The sequence below is a fragment of the Papio anubis genome, chromosome 8, assembly GCF_008728515.1.
Source record: "Papio anubis isolate 15944 chromosome 8, Panubis1.0, whole genome shotgun sequence".
Lineage (NCBI taxonomy): Eukaryota > Metazoa > Chordata > Mammalia > Primates > Cercopithecidae > Papio > Papio anubis.
In genome coordinates, this window is record NC_044983.1 from 116,714,056 (window position 1) to 116,734,624 (window position 20,569).

Here is a 20,569-nt window from a genome sequence, read left to right on the forward strand (position 1 = left end):
AATGCTTTCAGCTTAATGCCTTAGTTTTACTTTGCAGCATGGCTAATGAGGAGCTTGTTCTATTAAATGGTTAGATTCTCTGTGTTCTCAATTTTGTTGGGCTTGCATTGTTAATGTTAACTTCAATCTGCAATTTCTTAATAGACACATTTTAAACCACTTACTCATTTTATTGTCATTAAATTGTTTAAAACTAGATAATATAATTTATAAATTCACTTAGGTGAATACAAGTAAACTACAAATGATTGCTATACACTAAAAGAGAGAAAAATGAGTGAAAATTCCACTTCCAATCCCTACACATTTTGGGCATCCTACTCTTCCCTCTGGAGGTTGAGTGAATAATATGTGGCCCTCTGATACGTGGCCTGGATGAGATCTTCCATGTCCATCTATGTTTTAAATCCGTATAAAATAATTGACTTTTGATTACAAATAAATACAAATAGAAGTTCTAACATTTTCTTCCTTTAACTCAGTGGGGCATCTTGAACATTCTCTGAGTACGTACACCCCACGGTTGAGGACTCAGCTTTAGGAACCAGCAAATGGGTATCTCTCTTAAAGGATAAAAGATGTTACAATGGATTAATCCCAAAAATTTTACACAGAAATGCTTGAAAAATAAACCAAACTGTTTGCTGTTGCCTATGTGTGAATATTAGTTTTTCAGTTTGATATTATTTTCACTACATGATGTACCATAACTCTGTCAGAATTTAAGTATCCTCAAGTCCTAATATGGCCCTAGATCTTAGCCTGGGTGAATTATCTCTTTAGTGAAAAGTTTAAGGGAGGGGGAAGTAGCGTAAGGGATAAAGCATGGGGCAGGTGTTGGTCAGTAAGGCTATTTTCTACCCAGGTATCAAAATCAAGGTTGCTTCAGCTTTTGACTGCCCATTCACGGACAAATTTTGTGAAAAAAAAAAAAAAAAGTGCGGTCTCGTGCTGTAACGTCCATCCAGCTTAATGTTAAAAAAGAAGTAACCATTCTTCATAGTATTCATGTACACAGTGAATTTCCTAAACTTACAACTGGATTTTACAATACTTTGGGTAAAATGTTATTGTATCTAGTAAATATATTGTAGTTATTAGGACTGGGGGCCCTGAAGTTATAATTTATAGGTTTGAATACTGCCTTCCTATTTTGTATGTGCACAGTTTTCACAATTTATTTAGTGTTCTTTAGATTCAATTTTCTAGTTTATAGATTCATTTTGAGGGTTAAATAATATAATATGCAAGGCTGAGTACAATGCCTGCATACAATGTATACCTAATATATTACTTACATTATTGCCATTAATAGATCTATGATTAGTACTACTGAATAGGGTAGAAAAATATACATAAATACATAGATATGTATAGATAGATAGAAAGATTCAAAAATTTTATTCTATTCAAAAAATTAAGTATCTTGATTCTTTCTTAGGCCATTCATACTGAAATCCTCTAACACAAATGATATCTGTTGTCTCTCTCATACTATACAAATCTGAGTGTAAGGGTATGGATGTCCGAGTGTGGGTCTCAGTTAAGATGTTGGAAGGTTCTGCTAAGACCCTGGAGTGTTTTACTTTTTAAGTAACATCGTTTATATGTGTATTTTTATGTATTTATTTATTTTGATTTTTTACCATAATATTCTAGTGTGTTTTTTTATAGTGAGCCATTGATAAGACATTCTGGATTTTAGTGTAGAATGTAAAAATATGAGAATGAAAAATTGTCCTCTTTGTATGACAGTCTGGCCTATGACTCATGGTCAGTTTTGAAGCCAATTTAAAAAAAAAGAAAGAAAGAAAAACAAACAAAGGACTGAATTCATATTTGGACTGTTGCATTCTGGGCGTGGTCATGAAGCTTCACAATCTTTTAGGTTAGATTACTTACTCTGTCCTCATTTCCCCATGCTCTGTGTTTCTCAGAAGGAACTTCTGGATGGAAAAGGCTTTGGTCCATATCAGTGGCATGTTTGTTTATAATGATTAATTTAAATGAGCGGACAGTGATTGAACACCTATTATATGACTGAGTCTGTGCTAATTTGTGGGACACAAAACAACGAACCAAATATTAGATCAGCCTTTTAAAGGCTCAAACTGCAGTTGTAGAGAAAGAAGAAAAAGAGAGAAAGAGAGAGAGATCAAGAGTGGGAGAGGGAGGGCAGGGGAGAGTCAGGGAGAGAGAAATACGGAGGGAGAGGGATCCCAAATGACTTCCACAGAGATAAGCATTATAACAGCAGAACAAACAAATTGCAACAGAAGAGGAGGAGCTATGAGCTAAATAGCTTAAGCATTTGAAAGCTAGGATTCTTTTCTTGAACCTAATTTATAGCTACCTATTTTATAGGTAATATATACTATATAGTACCTATATTATAGGTAACAATACAATAATTTTCTACTCAATTTTGAAACAGTAGTGGGACACACAAGTTTTCCATTTCTTATTTCTTTTATTTTTAAATTAAAATTATTTATTAACTCTTAAAGATGTGATGTTACAAATAAGATTACACCTGCTGGGTTTGCAGTGTATCTCCCTGCTTTCAATATGCCTGCCTGGTTTTATACACACTATTAATGAAGTTCTTTTACATTTCCCTTAGAACCCTTCTAACTTAAAGCAGACAGAAGGCACTAGGACCTGGACTGAAGATACAGTAAGGGCAGTTTCCTGGCAGCAAGTGGGAGTTACTTTGGGAAAGAATGGGTCAGAGAAAAACTCTGGCAATGGCTGCCTAGGCAGAGTGGGAAACAGGCCATCAGGATATGCATTTATATATTACCATTTTACAGATGAAGATACTGAGTTACAGGGAGGAAGTGCATTGCTCAGGTTCATATGACTAGGCAGTTCAGAACTGGGATCTGAACCAGGTATATCTGATTCCCAAGCTGGTCCTTATTTTTATCACTTCCTTGCAACAAATACCTCTCAATAAAGACTTCTTGGATATTGAATTGTAAATAACTCTTCATGTTCTATGTAAACTATGTTTTTGTAGATGATAATTTATTATGAATGAGTTATTAAAGATTGGCAATAACAATTTTTTTAAAATTTAAGTAGGATTCCATCTATTAGGAAGACAGGCACAGAATCTAATTTAATAGAAAGTTTAAGCTCATTAGGTCCAGCCTCCTTAATCAATCAATGCAGTCCAGAGAGCTGATATGTCTTCTCTTTCTTGGCTACCTTGTCACAATGCTGGTATAAGAACCTCGGTCTTCTGATACCTAATCCACCAGTTTGCTAGCACATCTTCTTCCTGCAGTCTTTATCTGGTAGTTGTAGCAGCAAAGTTAAAACAACTGACAGTATTTCTATCTTTCTTAAGCATTTCCTTGGCTGACTAGGTCTGTGCATTTATGAGCAAGTTAAGGTTCTATTCTGCAGAATTGTCTTCACCCTTTATTTATGATTGCTTGGAAGCAATGTGTAGGTAGAAATTTTATAGCACAGTTTTCCAAGATACCCATTTTGTACTACACACCACTCCATGGACTTGACTGTTTTAGGTGAACATAGGGAAGTACAATATATTCCTTAACAGCAAGCATTTTGCACTACACCACCAGTATTTGAGTCCTGGTACCCTTCACTAGCTATCTGACCAAGTTAAAGAACTCTGTGTGTCTGTTCCTCATATCTCAAATAGCGGGGTTGTTATGAAGATGGAAAGAGATTGTTATGAAGATGGAAAGAGATAATACATGGAAACATAGATTGTGTGTATACTGAGTCCATTCTTTCTCATTGATGAGTCATAATTCATTATATTCATTAACCTATTGATTGGCACTTAGGCTATTTCTAGTTTTTGGCTATGATAAAATTGAAATGAACACTTTTTTACAAGTCTTTTTTGTGAAAATGTATTTCGCATTTTTTGAGGAACTATTTAGGAGTAAAATGTTTTAGTTATAGGGTAGGCGTATACTTAACACAACTAAAAATAGCCAGATCTTTTCCCAAAGTGGTTGCTTCATTTTGTATTTCCACAAACAACATAGGAGAGTTCAGCTGGATTTGTTAATTTTCTCTATTATATGAATATTCTTCTTTTCTGAGACAGAGTCTCACTCTATTGCCCAGGGTGGAGTGCAGTGGTGCCATCTTGGTTCACTGCAACCTCCATGTCCTAGGTGCAAGTAATTCTCCTGCCTCAGCCTCCTGAGTAGCTGGGATTACAGGTGCCTGCCACCATGGCAGGCTAATTTTTGCATTTTTAGTAGAGACAGGGTTTTGCCATGTTGGCCAGGCTGGTCTCAAATTCCTGACCTCAGGTGATCCACCCACCTCAGCCTCCCAAAGTGCTGGGATTACAGGCATGAGCCACCACACCTGGCCTGAATTTTCTTTTTCATTGATTTTTGCTATTGTCTTCAGAAGTTTCTTCCTTCTACTTGTCTTGGGTTATTCTGCTCCTTTTTTTTTTCTTCTTCTTCTTCTTTTTTTTTTTAATTCTAGCTTCTTAGGGTGGCATCTTAAGTCTCTGATTTTAGATCTATTTTAAAAAGTGTGTAAAGCTATACAGTTCCTTCCTTTTAAGTACTGCCTTAGCTATATCCCACAATTTTTGTTTTGTTTTGTTTTGCTTTTTGTCTTTTGAGATGGAGTCTCTGTCATCCAGGCTAGAGTGCAGTGGTGCGACCTCGGCTCACTGCAAACTCTGCCTCGTGGGTTCAAGTGATTCTCTTGCCTCAGCCTCCCAATTACAGGTGAGCACCACTATATCCAGCTAATTTTTGTATTTTTAATAAAGACGGGGTTAGCCATGTTGGCCAGGCTAGTCTGGAACTCCTGACCTCAAGTGATCTGCCCAGCTCAGGCTCCCAAAGTGCTGGGATTATAGGCATGAGCCACCACTCCAGGCCCCATAATTTTGATGTGTATTTTCATTATTGTTTAGTTGAAAATACTTTCTTATTTTTCAAAGCTAATTTTTTTATTTTGGGAAAATTTTGATTTACAGAAAAATTAAGAAGATAGTATAGAGAGTTATACAACCCACGGTCAGTTTTCCCTAATATTAACTTCTATGTTAATAGGTAAATTTGCTACAAGTATTGAACCATTATTGATACATTATTGGCTAAAGTTAATCCTTTGTTCAAATTTCCTTAGTTTTTACCTAATGTTATTTTTTTGTTCCAGGATTCCACAGGGTCAGGTGCGGTGGCTCTTGCTTGTAATCCCAGCACTTTGGGAGGCCAAGTTGGGCTGATCACTGGAGGCCAGAAGTTCGAGACCAGCCTGGCCGACATGGGGAAACCTCTTTTCTACTAAAAATACAAAAAGTTAGCCCTATCTCTAGTAAAAATACAAAAATTAGCCAGGCGTGGTGGCGCATGCCTGTGATCCTAGCTACTCAGGAGGCTGAGGCAGGAGAATCGTTTGAACCCAGGAGGCAGAGGCAGTAAGTCGAGATCGCACCACTGCACTGCAGCCTGGATGACAAAGCTAGACTCTGTCTCCAAATAAATAAATAAATAAATAAATAAATAAATAAATAAGAAAAGAAAAGAAAAAAGATCGATCCCACGGGATATTACATTACAATTAGTAATCATGCCTCTGTAGAGTCCTCTTGGCTGTGGCAGTTTCTCAGACTTTTCTTACTTTTGATGACCTTGACAGTTTTGGGGAGTACTAGTCAGTTATTTTACAGAATGTCCATGATGGAGATTTGGCTGACATTTATCTCATGAATAGACTGAACTTATACATGATTTTTTTTTTTACTAAAAGATTCTTTTTAAACTTGCTATATACTATCCAAATATTTTGGATTATTTCCTGAATATACACTTAATAATGTCTAATTCAATTTTATGGGTAAGTAGAATATACAATTAATAATTTTATTTTTAAAAAATTATTGAAATGTACTATGGCCCTTGTATAATGCCACTTTTGAAGAGCCTTTTTAAGTACATTTTTAAAATCTTGATGAATGTACCATGAGCAAAGGAGAAGAGCATGTATTCTGCAATTACTGGCTTTATTGCTGTGTAATTATTGGTTAGGTTCATATTAATATTGTTCATTTTACTCTGTCTTTACTAAATTTTTTTGTCTGGTTGATTTGTTGGAAAGGCATAACAAAATCTCCAACTATGACTGTAGATTTTTCTGTTTCTTTCCGTTTTTGAAGCTTTGGTATTAGAGACACAAACATTGATGATCTGCAATGAATAGACATCTTTATCACTATGAAGTATCTCTATTTTAATTTTGTAATCTTTTCTGCCTTGAGATGTATTTTACCTGATATTAACAACACAGCCACTCCTACATTCTAATGCTAACTATTTTCATGGTATATATATTTTCATTTCATTTGTCTTTTTAAGTAAAATGTATCTCTGATAGAGTAGATGGTGCACAGTTGGGTCTTACAGTTTTATGCATTGAAATAGTTCCTGCCTTTTAATTGGAGTGCTTAGTCTATTTAAATATAATCATTTGAGTTTCAGTCTACTATTTTATTATTTATTTTCTGTTTCTTCTTTCTAATTTGTATTTCTGTCCCTGTTTCCGGCTCTGTTTTGAATTATTTACATATTTTTATAATTCAATTTTAATTTATCTGCTACTTTTTATATATATTTTCCATTATCCTTTTTAGACTACAATATGCATCCTTAACTTTACAGTCTAATTAGAATAAGTGTTGTATTAATTTCACATAAAATATGAAAAAGCCTGCATATGTTCATTTACCCTCATTCAACCTTTATGATATGGTTGCCATTTGTTTTACTTTTATGTGCTTTAAATCTCCACAATCCAATATTATAATTTTTTCATTAAAATACTATTTTAAATAAATGAAGAAGGAAAAAGTAGTCATTCTCATTTACTCCGAAATTTACCCTTGCTGATGCTCTTTATTCTTCCCTGAAAAATGTCATTTTTACCAGGTATCACCTTCATTTGGTCTGAAGAAATCCTTAAGTATTTGTCCGCTGACGAAAATTCTATTGTTTTAATCTAAAATTATTCATTTCTCCTTACTTCTTGAAAGACATTTTAGCTAGATTTAGAATTCTGGATTGATTTTTTTTTCTTTCCACACTTCAAAGGTGTGGTCCCATTGTCTTTTCACCATAGTTCTCTTGAAAGGTCAGGGATAATCCAAATCATTGTTTTCCTGTATTTGATCTGTATTTTTGTTTTCTGGCTGATTCAAGGTCTTTTCCTTGTTTTTGCTTTTCGGACTATTGACTATGCAGGGTCCAGGTGGGCCTTTCTTTCATTTTCCTTTTTTTTTTTTTTTTTTGAGACAACGTCTTGCTCTGTTGCCCAAGCTGGAGTGCAGTGGCGAGATCTCGGCTCAACGCAACTTCTGCCTCCTGGGTTCGAGCAATTCTCTTGCCTCAGTCTCCCAAGTAGCTGGGATTACAGGCACAGGCCACTATGCCCAGCAAATTTTTGTATTTTTAGTAGGGCCGGGGTTTCACCATGTTGGCCAGGCTAGTCTCTACCTCCTGACCTCAAATGATCTGCCTGCCTCTGCCTCCCACAGTGCTGGGATTACGGGCGTTACCCACCATGCCTGGCCCTTTCACTTTCTTAATTAGAATTCATTGAGTTTCTCAATATCAGTCAACAAATTGGGTTAGTGTTAAGCTATTCTCTGAAACAAATTTTTTTCATTTTCCTCTCTTCATGGACTCCAAATACATATATGACACATTTGTATATTGTCCCTGAGACTGTTAATTTTTAAAAATGGTTTTCTCCTCTCTGTTCTTCAGGCTGAATAATTTATGTTGATCTATCTTCAAATGTGTTCACTCTTTTCCTTATCTGCATTCACTCTCAAACAGTGAATTTATTTCAGATATAATTTTTAATCCTAGAATTTCCATTTGGTTCTTTTTATAGTTTTTCTTTGCTGAGATTTACTATATGTCTTTAATTGAAAGCATTGCTTCTTGTTTTTCTTTATATCATTGAGTATAATAGTTACTTTAGGCTGGGCGCAGTGGCTCACGCCTGTAATCCCAGCACTTCAGGAGGCCAAGGTAGGCGGATCACCTGAGGTCAGGAGTTTGAGACCAGCCTGACCAACATGAAGAAACCCCATCTCTACTAAAAATTACAAAACATTGGTTGGGTGTGGTGGTGCATGCCTGTAATCCCAGCTACTCAGGAGGCTGAGGCAGGGGAACTTTTGAGCCTGGGAGGCGGAGGTTGCAGTGAGCTGAGATCATGCCATTGCACTCCAGCCTGGGCAACAAGAACAAAACTCCATCTCAAAAAAAAAAAAAAAAGTTACTTTAAAATACTTTTCAATAAACTTTAGCATCTAAATCATCTCATTATCTTTCTTTGGAAAATGAGCCACTTTTTTTTATTCCTTATATGTTGAGTAATTTCAGATTTTATTCTGGAGATTTTAAATATTATAAAATGGTAACTCTGGATTTCATTGTATTCCTCAAAAGAGTGTACATTCTTCTTTAAAGAGGTAATTAACATAGATGGAACATAACTCTAAACTCTGTCTCTTCTATAGCAGTTCAAATCTAAGTTATTTTATCCTCAAATGGACTCTTTTGAGTCTTCTTTATTTCATATGCAGTTCTGAGATTAGTCATAGATTTGGGCAAGTTTTTTGTTTGTTTGCTTGTTTGTTTTGAGACAGAGTCTCACTCTGTCGCCCTGGCTGGAGTGCAGTGGCACGATGTCGGCTCATTCCAACCTTCACCTCCCGGGTTCAAGCGATTCTCCTGCCTCAGCTTCCTGAGTAGCTGCAACTACAGGTGCACACCACCACGCCTGGCTAATTTTTGTATTTTTTAGTAGAGACGGGGTTTCACTATATTAGATAGGCTGGTCTTGAACTTCTGACCTCATTATCTGTCCGCCTCAGCCTCCCAAAGTGCTGGGATTACAGGAGTGAGCCACCGCGCCTGGCCAGATTTGGGCAAGTTTTATATACAGATTATGGACCTTCTTTTGTTCTCCCTTCTGGTATTTCACCTTCAGGCTCCAGCAGCTGTGATGTCTTAACTTTGTCCTCTTGGCAGAAAAGACTGTTGATTCTCTATCCAAGTTTCAGCTACTCTATGACATGCCAACTGTAGCATTCTCCTATGTCCAAAGAAAAGAAAGAAATCCCAATTTGTATCATTGATTTCTTCCAAACCATTAACCTCTACAATTATCTTACTTTTCTTCATCCTCCTGTGAATTCTGATAGTTGTTTTTATATTTTCTCCAGAAGTTGTAGTTGTCATCTGTAGGATGATCTGTGGCTTGGGATATTATTTGCTGTTATGGTTCAGCTCTGTGTCCCCACCCAAATCTCATCTCAAACTGTAATTACTGCTTATTGGGAGAGGGCCCTAGTGTGAGGAGATTGAATTGGGGAGCAGTTTCCTCCATGCTGTTCTCATGATAGCAAGTGAGTTCACAGGAGATCTTATGGTTTAAAAGTGTGTGGCAGTTCCTCGCTCTCTCTCCTGCTCTGCCATGGCAAAAATGTGCTTGCTTCTTCCCCTGTGCCTTTTACCACAGTTGTAAGTTCCTGGGGCCTTCAAGCCATGCTTCCTATTAAGCCTGCAGAACTGTGAGTCAATTAAGCCTCTTTTCTCCATAAATTACCCAGTCCCAGGGAGTTGTTTATAGCAGTGTGAAAATGAACTGAAACACTTGCCCATGCCAGGATAGCTTTTGATTGCCTTTTTAACTACAAATGCAATATTCTGTGATGTCTGTCTGAAGCATATTTTGAAATTTTACATGGTAGAATTGTGAACCAAAACAAAACACAGATTTACTGGTTTTTAATTTCAAAAGCCAGAATCAATGAATTGCTTTTTGGATTTTTTTTTTTTTTTGGTTGTTTTGTTGTGTTGTGTTGTATTTGGTCATCAGGTTAAAGATTTCCTAAGTAGGATTAGTTGAATAGGAGAGCAACACACAGAGGAGAAGAGTTTACATCCCGAGAGACTGTCAGGCTCACTCACTTCGGCAACATCTGTCCTCAAGGGCTAGGAAGGTTTACAGAGGTTGTATTATTGCTTAGAATCTTTCCGAGCTATTGACATCTCCCCTGTACAACCTGGAGCAAGTTGCTTTACCCCTCTGACCACAATCTTTCTTTTCTGAAAAATCTCAAATTTCTTTAATTCTTAAATTTCCAGTTTGCGTATCATTTCTGCAGAGAGAACTGCTGCTACCACTTCATCAGAAGTTCATTTCTATGTTACCTTGCCACTGTATTATCTTCTTTCATTCCACTAATCACAATTTGAACTTTTTATTTATTGACCTATTCCATTTTCAGTGTCTTATTCCTTCAATATACTGTAATATACGAGGACACATTTAATGAATTTTTAATACATCTAATGTCTACTCCAGGGCTGTGACATAACAATAATTGTTATCATTTGTTGGGTATTGATGATGTGCCAGACATTTATCTAGGTATTTGTATGTAATTCTCCCAGCAACTTTATGAGGTAGACATAATTATTTTTATGCTTATTTCACAGGTGTGGAAAAATAAGAGTGTTCAAAACAGTAAGTAACTTACTCCAAAATAAAAGGTAGAATAAGGTGCAGATAATTTGACTCAACATGGTTCTCTTAACTGCTTCTTAGAAATATTCTATATTAATAGAAATGTAATAAGTGCTCAAATATTATTTTTAAGTGAATAAATTAGAGCTTAAAACTAATATTTTGAATTTTTAATAAATAATTTACATGACTTTATCTAATTTAATTCTCTTGGCAGTGCCATGACATAGAAGCTATTATAATTTAATTCGACCTATTATGAAATGTTAAATGACTGGACCAAAGTCATAGAACTAATTTGTATAAGGGTTAGAATTTAAATACATGTCTTCATTGCTAACTTTTCTCAGAGAATTTTTTAAAGAATGAAATAAAGAAAGATTTTGAAGTTTCTTGTAAAGTATAGGACAACCTTTGGTAGAGAATGCTCATAGAATAGTGTCATAGATTATCTGTGATGGGAAAGAAACATCGCTTCAACTCTTCACACCTCTCAATATCCCATTCTTTGCATTGAGGGCTTGCAACTCATTAAGAGTTGAAGTTTATTTAACCACTTCTCAAATCCAACCTTGCTTTTATGACCTGTTTGACTAACAGGACAATGAACAATGTGACACAAAGCCTTGAAAATCACTTGTTTGTCAGAAATTGTCTGGTTGTTGCTCTTAGGAATACTGCAACCATCACCATGTGAATAAGACTGGGCAATGCTGTGAGATAAAGGGAGACATATGGCCTTTTACCACTGACATGGAATCAACCACCAGACCTAGGAGTAATGACATTTTGACCCAGCTGAGCAGTTAAGAGGGCACAGACTAGAACTGCTTAGCTGACTCAGAATTATCAAAAACAACATATTTTGTTGTTTAAGTCAAAATGTTTTGGGGTGATCGTGACACAGTAAGAATTAACTGACACAGTTCCCACTTTTGATTTCCCTATAATATTCTCTTTTGCTTTATACCACTGGATAAAAGTTCCGTGCTGTGGCTGTGGCTGTGGCAGAGAAGGAGGTGGTAATAGTGAAGATAAGACAAGCAACTGGGATCAAGTTGCCCAGCACTATGCAATCACCTTATTTACTTTGTATTTCGAGGGAAGGAAATATTAAATCAATTGTGGCTAAACACAGTCTACGTTTAACAGCAAATATTTATGTTGTAGATAAAATATTTTTTGGTGATGGCTTTTTACTGAAGAGAATGTTATTGAAGATCTTTTCTTCTATTATTTAAACATACTGCCTAGCTTATTTTGTAAAACTTCTTGGAAAGAACCTTAACTACTTCCCATGCTAAACTCGTTTGGCAATGTAAGCCTCATTAAAGAATAGATGTTAAGGAACATTTCTATTATGCTTCCTCCAGATCGTTTGGTCTAATCCTCTTCTAACCATAAAACATCTAATATAAATGCAAATATTTGTTATTGCTACTAACTCCGGATAGACTGTATTTAGTAAATGGCAGGCATTGCCAAGAAAATTGTGGCGAGCTCATAAATTCAAACATAGTTGACTTCCATCAATCGAAAATAAATTGGCTATGTTTATCATAAAGAAAAAAAAGCCCATTTAAAATACACAATACTTAGTGAGTTATAGACTTTATATTTGTGATTGTAGGAGGCAACTCATTCAGACCCCAAATGCCAGGCTTCTTTCTTCTTAGTCTACTCTTAGTCTACTTAGTCTACTCTTTTGTCTTTGACCAAATAGCATTCACCATGCACATGGAAAGAACATAAGGCTTAGTCAGAAGAATGCTGTTTGATTCTCAGTACTAAAATTAACCAGCTATGTATTGTAGGATAATTAGACAACATGATATATTGACAAATGAATTTTTTCTTAACTCTAAATAGTAATTATTGAACATTTGCTATGTGCCAGCCGCTGGGAAGTAAACTTTACATAAGATATCTCATTAATTCTCACAGACACCCTTAGATGTAGACTTTGTCATTAGTCTCACTGTACATATCAAGAAACTAAGGTTTGGAGGGTTTAGTTAACTTGTGTAAAGTGCTAAACCTTGTGATTTGTAGAGCTGGGATTCTGAACAGATCTGACTCCAGAGTTTGAATTTGTAATTATTCTCCCATGGTCCCTCTCTACACATACTACCTCCATTTCAGTTTTCTTGGGAATCTTCCTCATTTTCAACATCAAAGGATTATAAAAAGGATAAAATGAGGATGCATATGAGTTTATGTACTTTAAATATTAATATTCATTTAACAAATAATTATAAGCAGATACTATGCAAGTAGCAATTGTCACATTGGATTTCAACCAACCCAGCATATGGATACAAACTGTGTATGGATATAGGAAATGTGCTAAAAGTCAGACTTGTCCTCTCTGACACCAAAGTTAAAAAGTTAGCAATGAATCCAAAATATTTTCTTTTTTTTTTTTTTTGAGACAGAGTCTCGCTCTGTCGCCCAGGCTGGAGTGCAGTGGCCGGATCTCAGCTCACTGCAAGCTCCGCCTCCCGGTTTCACGCCAGTCTCCTGCCTCAGCCTCCCGAGGAGCTGGGACTATAGGCGCCCGCCACCTCGCCCAGCTAATTTTTTGTATTTTTTAGTAGAGACGGGGTTTCACTGTGTTAGCCAGGATGGTCTCGATCTCCTGACCTCGTGATCCGCCCATCTCGGCCTCCCGAAGTGCTGGGATTACAGGCTTGAGCCACCACGCCCAGCCGAATCCAAAATATTTTCCTTACCTTTAATATCTCTGTCAATCACCTGTGAATGTACATGAATATTTTCAAATTAGTATGTGTATCTTCATTTTGTACCTCTGGGGTAACAAGTTCCATATGTTTGTTCGCAGCTGAGTTGTCCTTTTGTTTGTAGGACTTGAAGTCCCTCTCAAATTTCAGACAATGTTTCTGGTATTCTGAAAAGTTATGAATGGGTTTATGTTCAACTTATTCAGATGCTTCATGATTGTATAAGCTCCAATTATTTCTTTCTATGTCTTTGTCTTCCCGTGTTCCCAATCTGAAGAGTCATGATATTTTTGAGACTCTTTTTAGAAATATTAAGTATTGTCTTATTGTCTATGTGATTCCAAACATCTGGCTGAAAATGAAATAAAGAAGGGAAACATCACAAATACAGCTGTTTGGCATTAGGTAACTGAGTTTCTAGTTCTCCTTGAGATATTTAGGGGCAGAGAATATGTGGCCATATCTTTCTCTTTTAAGGGTTAGTAAATGCTACAAGAAGGTAATAAGGCTCAGAACCGATAAATCAGGATGTTGTGGTATCAACACATCTAAAGAGGTGAGGATTCCATTTCTTTGGCTTTGAAACAATGAGATAATTTTCCTCTAGTGACTTGCAATGGCAGAGAACTGATAATGAGTTTCCAAAAAGGAAGCCTCCAAGAGCATTTAGTAACCAGACAGGGGCTTTGTTCTTGCTGTGGTAGGTTTTCAAGTTAGGACATCCTGAGGTTTGGTACGGATTAGAGGAAGTGGCCAAGAAGAACTATTAATGAAATGCTCTTGAAAACTCTTTTGTCAAATGAGACTATGATTGTCTATATTCAGTCAGTTGTACAGTCACAGTACTTCTGAGTGTACTGCATAAGCAATCTTACAAGATAAATTAGCTACAATATTTGGATAATGGAAGAAAAGGGCCATTATAATGTTACATACAATGAGCGAAGTACTGCAGTTTCTAATTAAGGGCCCAAGTCAGTTGTACAATGAACTATTTGTTGTACTTTTAAAATAAAATTTGCAATCTTTGAATAAATGACTTACGGCCATGTAGTAAAAACAGATATTTATGGTGGGACACATGGATTGCATTATCTTTTCTAAGGCTCACTTGCTCCTGCATACACCGGTCTGCTTGGTACAGCCGGGAAACAGGAATCCAGGTGGCTTGGCAGGAAAGACTGATCTACCTTAGCTGGCAGTAAGCCAAGTGTCATTCTGACAGAAATCCTTAATTCAGATTAGCTGTTGTCTGGCAGGTGGTGCCTTCTGATTTTGAAATGTCAGAGACACCAAGGACAAGGAAATCCCAGTAGGGCATGGGGAAATATGTAATATGTTAAGCAGGGTTTCTTGAGTCATGTTATGCAACTACTCACTTCCTCAACTTTACCTTCAGGGGAAATTGAAAACCTTCCTCATGCATGGATGCATCACTTAAGGACAGGGTAGCATGTTCATATATTTCAACCCCTTTAACAGTTCTAAGTCATTTGGAGTTTCCATTTACTTGGATTTGGCCAGAAACAACTTATTGGTTCTCAGAAAAGAATGTCTTAAGGATCCACAAAGGAGGCTCAAGAGGCTTCTTGGACTTCAAACGTCTCTTACAAAATATTTTGATGAGTCAAGTGTAAGTGAATCAGATACACAGAGGCCAAATTTTTCTTGACAAACATGAGCTTAATAACAAGAGGGAGAAGAAAATGGTGGGGAGGTCTTAGGAAAACGTCTACTGAGTTTTGCTGATCACAAAGTGTTATACAAAAATTTCTTAATACATGAATGCAACTACAGCCAGGGTCACTCAGCACTGCTATTACTCCAGCAGGAATTCTGACCATATTTGGTTCAGTTGCTCTTTAATATTTGCCCAAAGCAAGTTTGATATCATGACCCCCTAGGACAGTTCTGCATAGTAATTGATATGACTTTGGCTGCAGTTTTTTTTTAATCAGAATACTTTCTATACCTTTCTTGCTTAGTAATTGTGAATATAATCACATCTAGAATCCAGGAGGTACAAATGAAGATACCAGAAAACACTCTGTAGAAGAGGATGCTTACAATGAGTTTAAAGGATATAAAGGATTTAGCCATGCATAAAAACATGATCAAATCAACAGGGAAAAAAATACTTCAAAGCATAAAAAAAAATGCATGGGATACTTAGGAAATTTCAGATATTCTGGATTTCCAAAATGTCTAACCTGAAAGGAAGTGGAAGGGGATAAAGTTGGAAAGGAAAGCGGGGCTCAGATCATGGCAGTATTTTGAAAATGATGATTAACCTCAGAAACATTGTTATGAGGAAAATGAGTGATTATACTATTAATATGTACCATGCTGACTGCAATGTGGAGAATGCATCAGATGGGGTTCAGCCTACAGGCAGAGTAAGAAGTTTGAGTGATGTTGCAGTATTCAAAACAAGAACTGACGAAGCTCTTAAAAGATGGCCAGAGCGGTTGAGATGATATGGCAAGATGTGAAGACTAAAAGAGAATTTCTTGCTCCCCTTATGATAATAAAAGCTTACAATCATGGAGAAGGAGTATCCAGCCTTCCAAGAAGCACAGACTCTGGAACACAGGTTTTGGGTTCAAATTCTACCTCCATTACTTACCTGCTGTGTGAGTATAGATAACCTGCTTCATTACTCTGCCCCTTAGTTTCCCCATCTGTCAAATGGGGAAAAAGAAAAGATTAATGCAAAGATGAGGATTAATTGCTTTAATGTGTAAAGCATTTGAAAGATAGTATCTGACAAAGAGTAAACATATTGATGCTACACAGAGATATGATAGCAAACTCTTTGTGGGGAGGGGGTGTAAATACATTTTTAATTTTTTAAGTTTTAAAATATATTTAGTGAGATGAGTGCAGTTGTGTTACATGGATATTTGTATCAGAGTGAAGTGTGGACTTTTAGTGTATCCATCACTTGGATACTTGGATTGTAACCTAGGATTTCATGCCTTACCCACACATTTAATCATTAAAATAAATCCATGGAAACTCACGATCACCCCTATTTTACAGAGGATGATAGTGCAGTATAGAGAGTTTACATTGCTTTCCCACCATCACAGAGCTGGTAAGTGATGAACGTGTAATGTAATTCCAGAGCCCATGCTCCTAACATTTTGTTACAACTTTTGTGAAAATGCAGGCATCCTTGCCTCCAAATAAAGAATATTTTTAGTTTAAGGGAGAAACTGATGATGATGTAGAGTATACGGTGCATTGTCTCCTGTTTGTGCTCAGGTGAGAGTTCATGCAGCAGTATTCTTTGTGGAAGATGGTTTGGTGTTTGGTGTACAGCAGAAAGTAGAGAACTTAGAGTTTAGAATCCATAATTTAAACAGCAACTCCCAGGTTATGGTTATTCCTTTGAGAAGGGTCTTCATCTGTGTGTGGCTGAAGATGGAAGATAATCAAGTGAGGGAAAGCTCTTTGTAAATGAAAACATGCTAGATAAACATTAGTTATTGATTGTCTCCTTGAAGTGAGTGAACTAATAAAAGTCATCCAGGTTCATGACTCCCTTTTTCTCAAACCATAAGTGAAAACCATTCCTTTCTAACATCATTGACTCTATGTTTTCAGAAATAACATTGTCACCTTCTGTCATATAAAAGTTTGAGGCCAGGTATGGTGTCTCATGCCTGTAATACCAGCACTTCGCGAGGCCGAGGCAGGCAGATCACGAGGTCAGGAGATCGAGACCATCCTGGCTAACACAGAGAAACCCCGTCTCTACTAAAAATGCAAAAATTAGTCAGGTGTGGTGATGCACACCTGTAATCCCAGCTACTCAGGAGGCTGAGGCAGGAGAATCGCTTGAACCCAGGAGGTGGAAGTTGCAGTGAGTCGAGATTGTGCCACTGCACTCCAGCCTGGGCAACAGAGGGAGACTCCACTTCAAAAAAATAAATAAATAAAAATAAAAGTTTGAGAAGTTAATTCAGTCCTGCTTCTTACCTCCTTCTAGCCAGTTCCACTTTAGCATCATGACACAAGCATTATTTTATTAATAATTCATGTGTGGAAGAAACTAAAGCTTCTTCCAGGCAGGAGGAGACAGCAGTTAGGCCAAGATAGAACAACTCAGAATTTCCTAAACTAGGATCTTTGGTCCACTGGGGATCCCCAGGCATATTCCCAAGAGTTCATGAGATTTTTCAATTTAGGAATTTCATATCAATGGTAATCTAAAACTATTTACATAAGCACATTTTTGAGCACCCGATGGCAATCTCAAAATCAATAATTGCCCTTATATGGGGGAATCTTAATAGTGGGGTTTTTGTTGTTGTTGTTGTTGTTTTTTGAATATGTTATACCCAAGTAGTTCTACTTTATCATGGGCTTAAGTGAAAAACAAAAATGGAGGGAGAATTACTGTGTAAATGGTGAATTTCTGCTAAGTGAGGGCCAAATGACATCATGTTATGGTTTTGCAGTAGTTGGAACAGAGGAAAGTGGTGGAAAAATTGACTGATCTCATGGCACACAGATGTATGGGTATGATGACCGCAAGAGAACTTGAACCTTAACTGTGAGTATGATGTTCATTTGTGAGTGGTTTTTAGTTTCAAGAGAACAACAACATCCATCACGTTAAATAAATGTTAGAAAACTGAATTTTACTGTGTTGCATCTTTCATCTGCATTTAATTAGTAAATGTGTTTGAATGTTAAATCATTTACATGCATAAGGAGTTATAAGTAGGTTTAGATTTGCACATATTTTAGCAACATGCTAATAAAAATCATTTAAGGCAACACTGGTGTTAAACATAACTTTTGTTTCTTTTAAAAGGTATCTGTTAATTACTCAGGTTTGAAAATTGCTCTCATTCTGTCGCCCAGGGTAGAGTGCAATGGCACGATCTCGGCTCACTGCAACCTCCGCCTCCCGGGTTCAAGCGATTCTTCTGCCTCAGCCTTCTGAGTAGCTGGGATTACAGGGGCCCGCCACCACACCTGGCTAATTTTTGTATTTTTAGTAGAGACAGGGTTTCACCATGTTGATCAGGATGGTCTCAAACTTCTGACCTCATGATTCACCCATCTCGGCCTCCCAAAGTGCTGGATTACAGGCGTGAACCACCGCACCTGGCCTGGATCTCACTTTTTAATGGCTGATTGGTACTCCGTTATGTATATATGTACTACATATCCGTTCATCTGTGTTTTTTTTTCTTTTTTTTTTTTTTTTTGGCTGGAGTACAGTGGCGCGATCTCGGCTCACTGCAAGCTCTGCCTCCCGGGTTCACGCCATTCTTCTGCCTCAGCCTCCTGAGTAGCTGGGACTACAGGCACCCGCCACCACGCTCAGCTAATTTTTTGCATTTTTAGTAGAGATGGGGTTTCACCATGTTAGCCAGGATGGTCTGATCTGACCTCGTGTTCTGCCCACCTCCGCCTCCCAAAGTGCTGGGATTACAGGCGTGAGTCACTGCGCCGGGCCCCATTCATCTGTTGATGTACACTTAGGTTGCTTCTAAGTCTTGTCTATCCTGAACAGTGCTACAATAGACAGGGCAGTGCAGATATCTCTTTGATATACTATTTCCTTTCTTTTGGGTCTATACATAGCAATGGGATTACTGGATCACATGGTAGTTTTATTTTTAGTTTTTTAGGAAACATTCATACTGTTCTCTCTAGTGGCTGCACTAATTTACATTCCTACCAACAGTATATGAAGGTTCTCTGTTCTCAAGATCCTCTCTAGCATTCATTATTGTCTATCTTTTAGATAAAAGTCATTGTTACTGGGGTGAGATGTTATCTTATTGTAATTTTGATTTGCCTTTCTCTGATGATCCATGATGTTGAGCACCTTTTCATATACCTGTCTGCCATTTGTATGTCTTCTGTTGAGAAACATCTATTCAGATTTTTTGCCCATTTATAATCAGACATTGAAAAATGTTGACATTTTCTTATTGGGTTGCTTGAACGGAGCTCATTCTTAACCACTTGATTATGTGGACTTTCAAACATCCACCATAATTTCTTATAGATCTTTACATTACTTACTTCACATGTAGCTTCCCCGGGTTGCTTTCTGAATTCTTCCATGATGCAATACAAGTATCCATGATTGCCCCTTTTCAAAGTGATGGAAGCACTGGTGGAAGCATGTTTGAGGCAAGGCTGGGGTGTTCATCACCTGAAACATGTATCATTTCTTTGTGTTACAAACATTCCAATTATATTTTAGTTATTTTTAAGTGTACAATACATTACAGATAGTCCCTATTGGTGTCAGAATGAAGTCTAACTAATTCTCCCTGAAACATCAGACACAATGGTTAGCAATTTATAGGAGTATCTGATTTCATCATTAAAAACACAGTTAAAGAGAAAATATATTGTTAATTTTATTAATAAAGGAAACCAACTACTGTTAGCAGTTAAGTAATAACCAGAATGCAACTTTTAACATCACAATGCCATTCATATATTCATCCAACCATGATGAAAAAAAACCTGAAACTATATTTTTCCTCTATCTTAAACAACCATGAAATTAGTCAAGATAGACAAAGGAATGATTTTCAGACCTACAGCAGGCTGCACGGAACAATGATCCCTGGACAAAGGGAAACAAACAAGGTGACTGCTGATTGCCCTAATGTTGTCCTTTAGGCTGGTTCAGGTTCTTGATTTTGCTGCACAAAACAATTTGAGAGTCCAAAGTAAGAGTAGGGGAAGGACTTTATTGCAAAGCAAAAATATACTCTGATAGGTGGGTCAGAGCAGGCTGCTAGAGAATGAGACAGCCATGTCTGACACTGAGGAAATTTCCTTTATGGGAAGCTTATATGATCAGTCATAAGAGGGTGAGGATGGGCATTGCTGTTAAGCATGTTGTGACTGGTCTCCTGAGTGCACATGTGCAATTATTGTACATGCTAGCACATAGATCACGTGACTTGTTAGCATCTCAACTTCCCACCCAGTGGTGTATCTTCTGCTATCACAATAAACAGAGGTCAACCTAAGGACATTAATCATGAGTTTCTCTGCTTGCACGAGTTTGGGTATTTTCCCTTCTGCTCTTCTCCCTCTCTGTTGCGGGATAATTTAACCACAAGTCCTAGATGCGGTTTGTGCAATGTTGAATAGTTTGTTCACTCCATTTATTTGGCAAGTTTTTTTGTTCCTCTTTAAGGGAGGGTATGACCACCATCTCTAACCTACCTGTCTAATGTATAGGAGAGTTTCCAGTGAGTGCAGGAAGAAAGGGTGCC

At 37.1% G+C, this 20,569-nt stretch overlaps 1 long non-coding RNA gene across 2 annotated transcripts in view; it reads left to right on the forward strand.

Moving 5' to 3' along the window:
- The window catches only part of LOC108587352, a 145,924-nt gene that overhangs the window by 67,541 nt on the left and 57,814 nt on the right, over positions 1–20,569 (forward strand). For both annotated transcript variants that reach the window (XR_002523967.2, XR_002523968.2), the window contains exons 5-6: positions 10,533–10,560; positions 17,768–17,862. This is a non-coding gene — a long non-coding RNA (uncharacterized LOC108587352). The remainder of the gene's footprint in view (positions 1–10,532; positions 10,561–17,767; positions 17,863–20,569) is intronic.